Source organism: Salvelinus sp. IW2-2015, linkage group LG19 (assembly GCF_002910315.2).
Source record: "Salvelinus sp. IW2-2015 linkage group LG19, ASM291031v2, whole genome shotgun sequence".
Classification (NCBI taxonomy): Eukaryota; Metazoa; Chordata; class Actinopteri; order Salmoniformes; family Salmonidae; genus Salvelinus; species Salvelinus sp. IW2-2015.
The window spans coordinates 25,729,772-25,738,613 of record NC_036859.1 but is presented as its reverse complement, the minus strand read 5'-3'; the positions used below and the strand labels follow the sequence as shown (position 1 = coordinate 25,738,613).

Here is an 8,842-nt window from a genome sequence, read left to right as displayed (position 1 = left end):
AGAGACCGTTTAAAAAGAGGCTGAACTAATGGTGAATGATTGAAGGATAATCGTGTTGCTTCCCCACCTGGCAGCCACACACACACACACAACTAAATTTGTGGGGACACACAATTCAGTCCCATTCAAAATCCTATTTCCCTAACCCCTAACCCTAACCTTAACTCGAAAACCTAACCTTAACCCTAAACCTAACCCTAGCTCCTAACCCTAAAACTCCTAACCCTAATTCTAACCCCTAAAAATAGCATTTGACCTTGTAGGGACCAACAAAATGTTCTCAGTTGGTCCCCCAATTTTTTTTTACTATTCTTGTGGGGACTTCTGGTCTCCACAAGTATAGTTAAACACGTCCACACACAAAAGGCCGGACAGCCACACACACACTATCTGTCTAAGGGTATGTAATTTACAGGAGCGCTGTCAGAGGAATCTAACCTAATGCGTCTGAGGAACATGCTCATGTGTGACTGACTACAAATGGGAAACATATGGAGGTCAACACACCCCATTCATCTCACAGCGTGTGCGTGTGCGTGCGTGTGCGTGTGCGTGTGCGTGTGTTGAGGGTGAGAAAGTATACGGGAAGGTTTTTTTCTGGAAGCCAAAATGTGGACATGTTCACACAGCTTTTGGGCTCCTGAGTGGCACAGCGGTCTAAGGCACTGCATCTCAGTGCTAGAGGCGTCACTACAGTCCCTGGTTCGAATCCAGGCTGTATCACATCCGGCTGTGATTGGGAGTCCCATAGGGCGGCACACAATTTGGGTGGAAGGTAGGCCGTCATTGTAAATAAGAATGTGTTCTTAACTGACTTGCCTAGTTAAATAAAGCTTAGATAAAAGAAGATAATACCATATAGATATGAATTACTTGTGGATGTTGTACTGCTGCGAATTTAACACATATGTCCTCAGAGATGAGATTAGATAAAGCATTAGAGGGAAGATAACTGTGTACAATCCCTTTGATAAGGCAACCTGATCAAAAAAGCCTGTTTGTTTGTGTGTCTGAGACTGTATGAACGCACGTATGTGTCTCAGCCAGTCTATGTATTTCTCCAGCTCCTCTGCTCTGTGATTGAAGCGCCGGCGGTGTCTCTGTTTTTCGGTGGTTCCGGGGATTAAGCCTCAACGCTTGCAAAGCCCGACCGCTTGCTGCGCTGGTGAGAAAGGATTCCACTGGTATGCAACGGATCAGCTAGCCAGACGCCTGAGACCCCATGCGACAGGGATCTAGCCCACAGTACACTGGGCAAGGCTAGAATGGTCATATAGTTCCCTAAACCTTTATGTTTTACTACCAACCGAAGCACTACCACTCAGGGCATAGGCCGAACTAGTCATAGCCTAGGACTAACTCAGTGGCGACATATTCATACACTACTGTTAAAACACCATATAAACAAAGTGTAACGTTCACAGAGCTACAAAAAACACCACAGGAACTGATTTTTCACTAACTAAAGCTCCAAATACCTCCCAATACCACCAAGAAATACCATTCAGCACTGATAAACGATCAGATAACTCAAAAGAACAATAAACTGTAACAATCCACAGTAGCGAGGCTTTGCTGTGTAAGGACTGCATAGTTTACATAGCTTTGTAGGTATGTCTAATTGTAACGTTTTAGAGGTTTTCATCCACTCACTGTTAATGTAAAAAAAAAAATATTAATTTACATTCCCTCTCTTGTATTCATTTACAATCCCTCTCTTGTATTCATTTACATTCCCTCTCTTGTATTCATTTACAWTCCCTCTCTTGTATTCATTTACATTCCCTCTCTTGTATTCATTTACAATCCCTCTCTTGTATTCATTTTCATTCCCTGTCTTGTATTCATTTACATTCCCTCTCTTGTATTCATTTACATTCCCTCTCTTGTATTCATTTACATCACATAAATACCATCCAGTCTGAAATGCAAATGAGCATATTCCAGTATACATCCAAATTTGCAGAGGAATACATTAATTAAAACAAATTAGTCAACAAAGTGAGTAATTTGCATAAATTACACACCACATTACTACGGGATAGATTCCTTCATTGCAATCAATTAGCACACTGGAACGTTCCATGATTGCAATTCCATATGGAAACAAACATTCCCGACGTGTGCGTTTGACTGCGTGCGTGCATGCGTGCGTGCGTGCGTGCGTGCGTGCGTCCGTGTGCGTGTGTGTGTCAGTGGCTTGTATTCATGGATGCCAAGGGAAGCCAGGTTTCCCCAAAATAATTACCTAGAAAAAAATAATTTACCTTTCGTCACTCTGTTTCATAATTTTCCTTCAATTCGCAAAAGGCTATATGTCTCTCACCAGAGAAAGCATCTGAGTGAGCAAAACAGCGCCCCTCTCACTCTGTACATGTAGCCCATCTATCTGATGCTGTCTGGTCAAAAAGAGTATGACGTTGCTGCCCGTAGCATTGAATGCAAGGGAAGCCAGCGAGCATTTGGCCTCCCTTGAAAATAAAAAATTATAATAATAGCCAATCAGCGTTGAGCTAAACTGAGTGAGCTCAACTGTGTATGGTCCTGGCGCACCAAAAAAAAGTGTCAAGGGTATTTGGTATTTTATTAGGATCCCCATTAGCTGTTGCAAAAGCAGCAGCTACTCTTCCTGGGGTCCACACCAAACATGACATAATACAGAACATTAATAGACAAGAACAGCTCAAGGATAGAACTACATTAATTTTAAAACGGCACACGTAGCCTACATATCAATACATACACACAAACTATCTAGGTCAAGTAGGGGAGAGGCGTTGTGCTGTGAGGTGTTGCTTTATCTGTTTTTGAAACCAGGTTTGCTGTTCATTTGAGCAATATGAGATGGAAGGGAGTTCCATACAATAATGGCTCTATATAATACTGTACTCTTTGTTCTGTATTTGGGGACTGTGAAAAGACCCCTGGGTCTGGTGGGGTAAGTGTGTGTCAGAGCTGTGTGTAAGTTGGCTATGCAAACCATTTAGAATGTTCAACACGTTAATGTTTCTTCTAAAAAGAAGAAGTAATGCAGTCAGGGAAGCCAGTTTGGATTTGGCTTCACACCAATCACATCACACCAAAAGCCAAACGTAATTTACACTTGAACTTGAATTGAGCATCTTGTTGTGTTGTTGTCCTCCGATGGCTAGCTATCTAGCTAAAATTGACCCATTCCTAAATTAGCCAAGGATGGAGACAGGGATTTGGACTTGTGGTTTTACTTAATTCTCTGTATTGGTCAATGATTATAACGGCGATTCGGATCCAACCATAAATTCATACATTGTGCCCCTTGTCTGAGAGGATGGAAATTCAATACGTAGGTAGATGTAGTAGGCTAATGTTAACTAGCTGGCTCACTGTTGCCTAGGAAAGGAAGTTAGGCTAGCAGCAAGAATTTTAGCCAGGTAGCCTAGGACAACAAAAACTAAAAGCTTGTACTGTATGACAGTCATAGACCGTTTCGGCAACATGAAAGAGAGGAGGATGGCATTGGCATTTCTCTACAAGTAGGGTGAGTCAACATGTTTGTTCTACTTGCAATCACGCACGCACTCACACACACACACATAAATCAGTACCATGGACAGCCACATCATATTTAGCTTACGTTGATTGGACTAAATTGTTTTTGGTATCTTTTAGTTGTCACTGTATTAGACTAAGCAGAGGTGATTTGATGATGTTGAAATGGTGCTGGAATAGTGGAGGCAGCTCCTGTCTTCTTTGTGACTTGCGTTAACTCTCCTTGGTTCTAAATCAATAGTTATTTAGTAGTCCGAAAATGTGAGAAACATGAACTTACTTGACCATGCTGTTGGTCATGTAACTGTTTGTTACATGCGATATGCATTGTGGACTTCACCGGACAGATGTTGCTCTCCAGTTTTGTGATGAAACACAGGTGTGGTTGAATTTATTCTGCCACTGTCTCTTCTTATTGTCTCGCCCTTAGGCCTATATATCACAGTGTCAAGGCATATGAATTAACAGGTTACAGAGAAAACAACACAATTATACACATAGGTTGTAATATGGCTTATTTTTCCTGGCTTGGCTTCCCCAGTGATTTTACCTACACACCTCTACTGCTGTGTGCTTGCACATGTGTGCGTSTCTCCCTATGCAAGCTAAGATGGCCACTCTCTCTAAGCTAAAGGAAAGCCCAGTTTGTCTCAGGGAGGCTGATGGTGAAAACACCTACGAGAGAGAAGCACCTTTGGCCTCCAAGCAGAGTAAAAGTAATCTAATGGATTTGGCCTCCTAGTAGAGAAGAAGGCATCTCTGTGTGTGAAGTCTACTCTACTCACAGCTAATCACACATGGAATAGTGTTACCAAGGGGTGGCTTGTGGCTAGTTAGCACTAGCTTGTGAATGAACCAATGTGGTTAGGTTAATGCTGTTCAAGTAGTTAAAGTAGTCAATTATCGTCCATTTCCCAAATGGTTTTACAGATCACCAGGTTGTCATTGCTGATGAAAATGACAAGCAAACACACACACACACACACACACACACACACACACACACACACACACACACACAGGGTTCACTTGTCATAGAAAGAGAGGAAGATGTGCCTGAAGCGTTCGTTTTTATCACCACTAAGCAGGACACTGATGGAGGCCTGAGAACCTCTCTCTCTCAAGGGGTGAGGACCCAGCATGCATTGCGTGGGGCCTGGCCACCCTTTGTGGCAGTTAAAAGCTTGTTTTCCGCCTGTTAGGACGGTCCCGTCGCCGCATACCGAACCCGCCATGGACGCTAATGACTGTGTAATCGGCCTTAATTGTCTTTTCAGTTTTCATTTGTGTCATCTTCCTCTCTCACACTCCCTCCATCTTTAATTGTCTCATGTCTATTCATATGCTAGCGGTCCATATTCAAATAAGAAGAGACTTTTTGCTAAACTGAAATTATTTAGTATCATGTATTGTTGACAAACATCTGGTTTTGAGTTTGTCACCTGTTTGACTACCTTGTTGAACATGATGAGATGTACTGTTGAGATGCTACTGAAAGGCTTAAGACATGCTGTTGAAATGTTGCTGATAGTTTGATAAACATCTGTAAAACATCTGAGAAAATATACCTTCTGAATGTTATCTAGAACCAACCGCTAAACAGGATTTGTCCATTCCAATGGTATAAAACCTGTACTAAATGTCTTATTGAAACTATGGAATCCACGTTGCAGAGCGGAACATAGGCAAGCTCTTCCATGTGCGCTGCTAGCAAAATGCAAGMCTCCTTGGATAATAAAGTCTGCTGCAAAATGCAAGTCTCTTTGGATAATAAAGTCTGCTGCAAAATGCAAGTCTCTTTGGATGATAAAGTCTGCTGCAAAATGCAAGTCTCTATGGAGAATAAAGTCTGCTGCAAAATGCAAGTCTCCTTGGATAATAAAGTCTGCTGCTAAATGTCAGTCTCCTTGGATAATAAAGTCTGCTGCTAAATGTCAGTCTCTTTGGGGATAATAAAAGTCCTGCTGCTAAATGCAAGCCTCCTTGATAATAAAAAGTCTGCTGCAAATGCAGTCTCCTTGGATAAAAGTCTGCTGCTAAATGCAAGTCTCCTTGGATAATAAAGTCTGCTGCTAAAGTCAGTCTCTTTGGATAATAAAGTCTGCTGCATAAATGCAAGCCTCCCTTGGACAATAAAAGTCCTGCTGCAAATGCAAGTCTCCTTGGAAAGTAAAGTCTGGCTGCTAAATGTCAGTCTCCTTGGATAATAAAGTCTGCTGCTTAAATGCTAGTCTCCTGGGGATAATAAAGTCTGCTGCAAATGCAAGTCTCCTTGGATAATAAGTCTGCTGCTAAATGTCAAGTCTCCTTGGATAATAAAGTCCCTGCTGCTAAATGTCAGTCTCCTTGGATAATAAAGTCTGCTGCTAAATGTCAGTCCTCCTTGGATATAAAGTCTGCTGCTTAAATGTCAGTCTCCTTGTGATAATAAAGTCTGCTGTAAATGTAGTCTCCTTGGATAATAAAGTTCTGCCTGCAAATGCAAGTCTCCTTGGATAATAAAGTCTGCTGCTTAAATGTCAGTCTCCTTGAGAATAAAGTCTGCTGCTAAATGTCAGTGTCTCTTGGATAATAAAGTTGCTGCTAAATGCAAGTCTCCTTGGAAATAAAGTCTGCTGCTAAATGCAATGTCTCTTGGAAATAAAGTTGCTGCTAAATGTCAGTGTCTTTGGAGAATAAAGTATGCTGCAAATCAGTGTCTTGAGAATAAAGTATGCTGCTAAATGTCAGTGTCTTTGGAAATAAAGTATGCTGCTAAATGTCAGTGTCTTTGGAAATAAAGTATGCTGCTAAAATGTAAGTGTTTGAAATAAAGTATGCTGCTAAATGTCAAGTCTCCTTGGATAATAAGTATGCTGCTAAAATGTAGTGTCTTTGGAGAATAAGTATGCTGCTAAATGTCAGTGTCTTTGGAGAAATAAAGTTTATGCTGCCTAAATGTCAGTGTCTTGGAGAATAAAGTATTAATGCTGCTAAATGTCAGTGTCTTTGAGGGAGAATAGTATGCTGCAAATGTCAATGTCTTTGGAGAATAAAGTATGCTGCTAAATGTAAGTCTCTTTGGAGAATAAAGTATGCTGCTAAATGTCAGTGTCTTTGGATAATAAAGTATGCTGCTAAATGTCAGTGTCTTTGGATAATAAAGTCTGCTGCTAAATGTCATAAATGATTAATCTATTAGCTACAGTCGGGACTGAACAATGAACTGACCTGTGGTGAAAGACCATTGCTGATGCTGGGGTTGACTGAGTTGGAGTGGCCGGACGGGGGCACGAAGCTTTCCGAGTAGCCGGAGAAGCCATGGCGTCCGGAAGACAGGCAGTAGGCAGAACTACCGTCCTGGGCCCCCGCTGAGGAGCTGAGCCCACCCTGGTGCACCGAGGTGGGGGGGAGGGGCTGAGGCCTGAGGACCGTACTGGGCTGCTCTGACACTGCTGGGAGAGAACGATGGAGAGAGAGAGAAAGAAAGGAGGAATGGATTAATGCTTGGCTATTGATTTTGAGTCAAATACATCAAGTCATGGACTGTTCTCTCTGCTACCGCACGGCAAGCGGTAACGATGCACCAAGACTGGAACCAACAGGACCCTGAACAGCTTCTACCCCCAATCCATAAGTCTGATAAATAGTTAACCAAATAGCTGCCCGGGCTATCTGCATTGACCCTTTTTGCACTAACTCTTTTCTCATCACACACGCTGCTGTTACTGTTTATTATCTATCCTGTTGCCTAGTCACTTTATCCCTACCTACAGTATATATATCTACCTCAATTACCTCGTACCCCTGCACATCGACTCGGAACTGGTACCCTGTGTATATAACCAAGTTATTGTTACTCATTGTGTATTTATTCTCTCTGCATTGTTGGGAAGGGCCCGTAAGTAAGTATTTCACTTTTAGTCTACACCTGTTGTTAACGAAGCATGTGACAAATAACATTTCCACTACAAGACCATGGTACTTGCCTACGGAGCAGCAAGAGGTACTGCCCTTCRTTACCTTCAGGCTATGCTCAAACCCTACACCCCATCCCGAGCACTCTGTTCAGCCACCTCTGGTCTCTTGGCCCTCCCACCCCTACTTGAATGCACTAACTGTAAGTGCCGCTCTGGACAAGTGCTCCTGTAAATGACTAAAATGTAAATGTGATTTGTAGATGAACTTTGGTGTGCTCGTATAAAACAAGATCAGAGAGAGAAATAGAAGGTGAAGTTGTGCTCACTTTGTGATATGGAGGTGGGAGGGTAGGGGCTGTCTGACAGCTGATAGGGCTGCAAACTCGACATGGCCGAAGGTGGGAAACCGCCAGGGATCAGGTGATTAAATGCCATCAGCTGATTGGCTCCCGCCTGTTTTCTCCACCTGGCTCTCCTGTTGCTGAACCACACCTAATAAAAATCAAATAAAAGATGTGAGAATCAATTATTGTGAAAAATAGAAAATCTGTGTGTGTGTGTATGGGAATGCTAACGTGTATTCATTGTGTGTGTATTTAAACACTTCTGTGTATGTGTGTGGGTGGGTGTATTCATTGTGTTTGTATTTAAACACTTCTATGTGTGTGTGTGTGTGTATTTGTGTGCGTGTGCAAGTGTGAATAGGCATGCCTATGTGAGAGTATTCATTGTGTATGTGTGTGTGTGCCCGTGCGCATACAGTATGTGTATGCGTATCGTGTGTGTGTATCTGCGCTGTAGCCTCAAGCAGAACAGACATAGAGATACAGTATGTACATATGAACATCTGGAGCCCAGTGAAACCACAGTGGACATCACCTCCTGTCTAACTCAGTTCACGGGTTTACATAGAGACTAGTGTAAATCAAGCACATAAACCAATGCAATCCCTTTATCTATCTTAATAAAGACTTTCTATTCAGGCCTTCTATTTAGTTTCTTTTTGGGAATATTTTTTACAAGAGGTCAAAACAGGAAACCTCAGAACTGAAGACACAGTGAGGGTCCTCTGTGTGTGTGTGTGTGTGTGTGTGTGTGTGTGTGTGTGTGTGTGTGTGTGTTGTGGTGTGTGTGTGGGTGTGTGTGTGTGTGGTGTGTGTGTGTGTGTGTGTGTGTGTGTGTGTGTGTGTGTGTGTGTGTGTTGTGTGTGTGGTGTGCGCTGTGCGTGTGCGTGTGCTGTGTGTACAGCTGACTCATGACTATGTTCGCTGTACTGATAGTCCGGATGATTTAATGGGATCCTGAGACAAAGACCTCCATAATGTGGTAGTGTTGTTATGTGTGTGTGTGTGTGTGGTGTGTGTGTGTGTGTGTGTGTGTGTGTGTGTGGTGTGTGTGTGTGTGTGTGTGTGTGT

The 8,842-nt window shown here is 42.5% G+C and overlaps 1 pseudogene; it reads right to left on the bottom strand.

Annotated features, from left to right (window-relative positions):
• LOC111979364 (paired box protein Pax-3-like) overlaps nt 1-8,842 on the bottom strand; it is a 43,868-nt pseudogene that overhangs the window by 19,973 nt on the left and 15,053 nt on the right.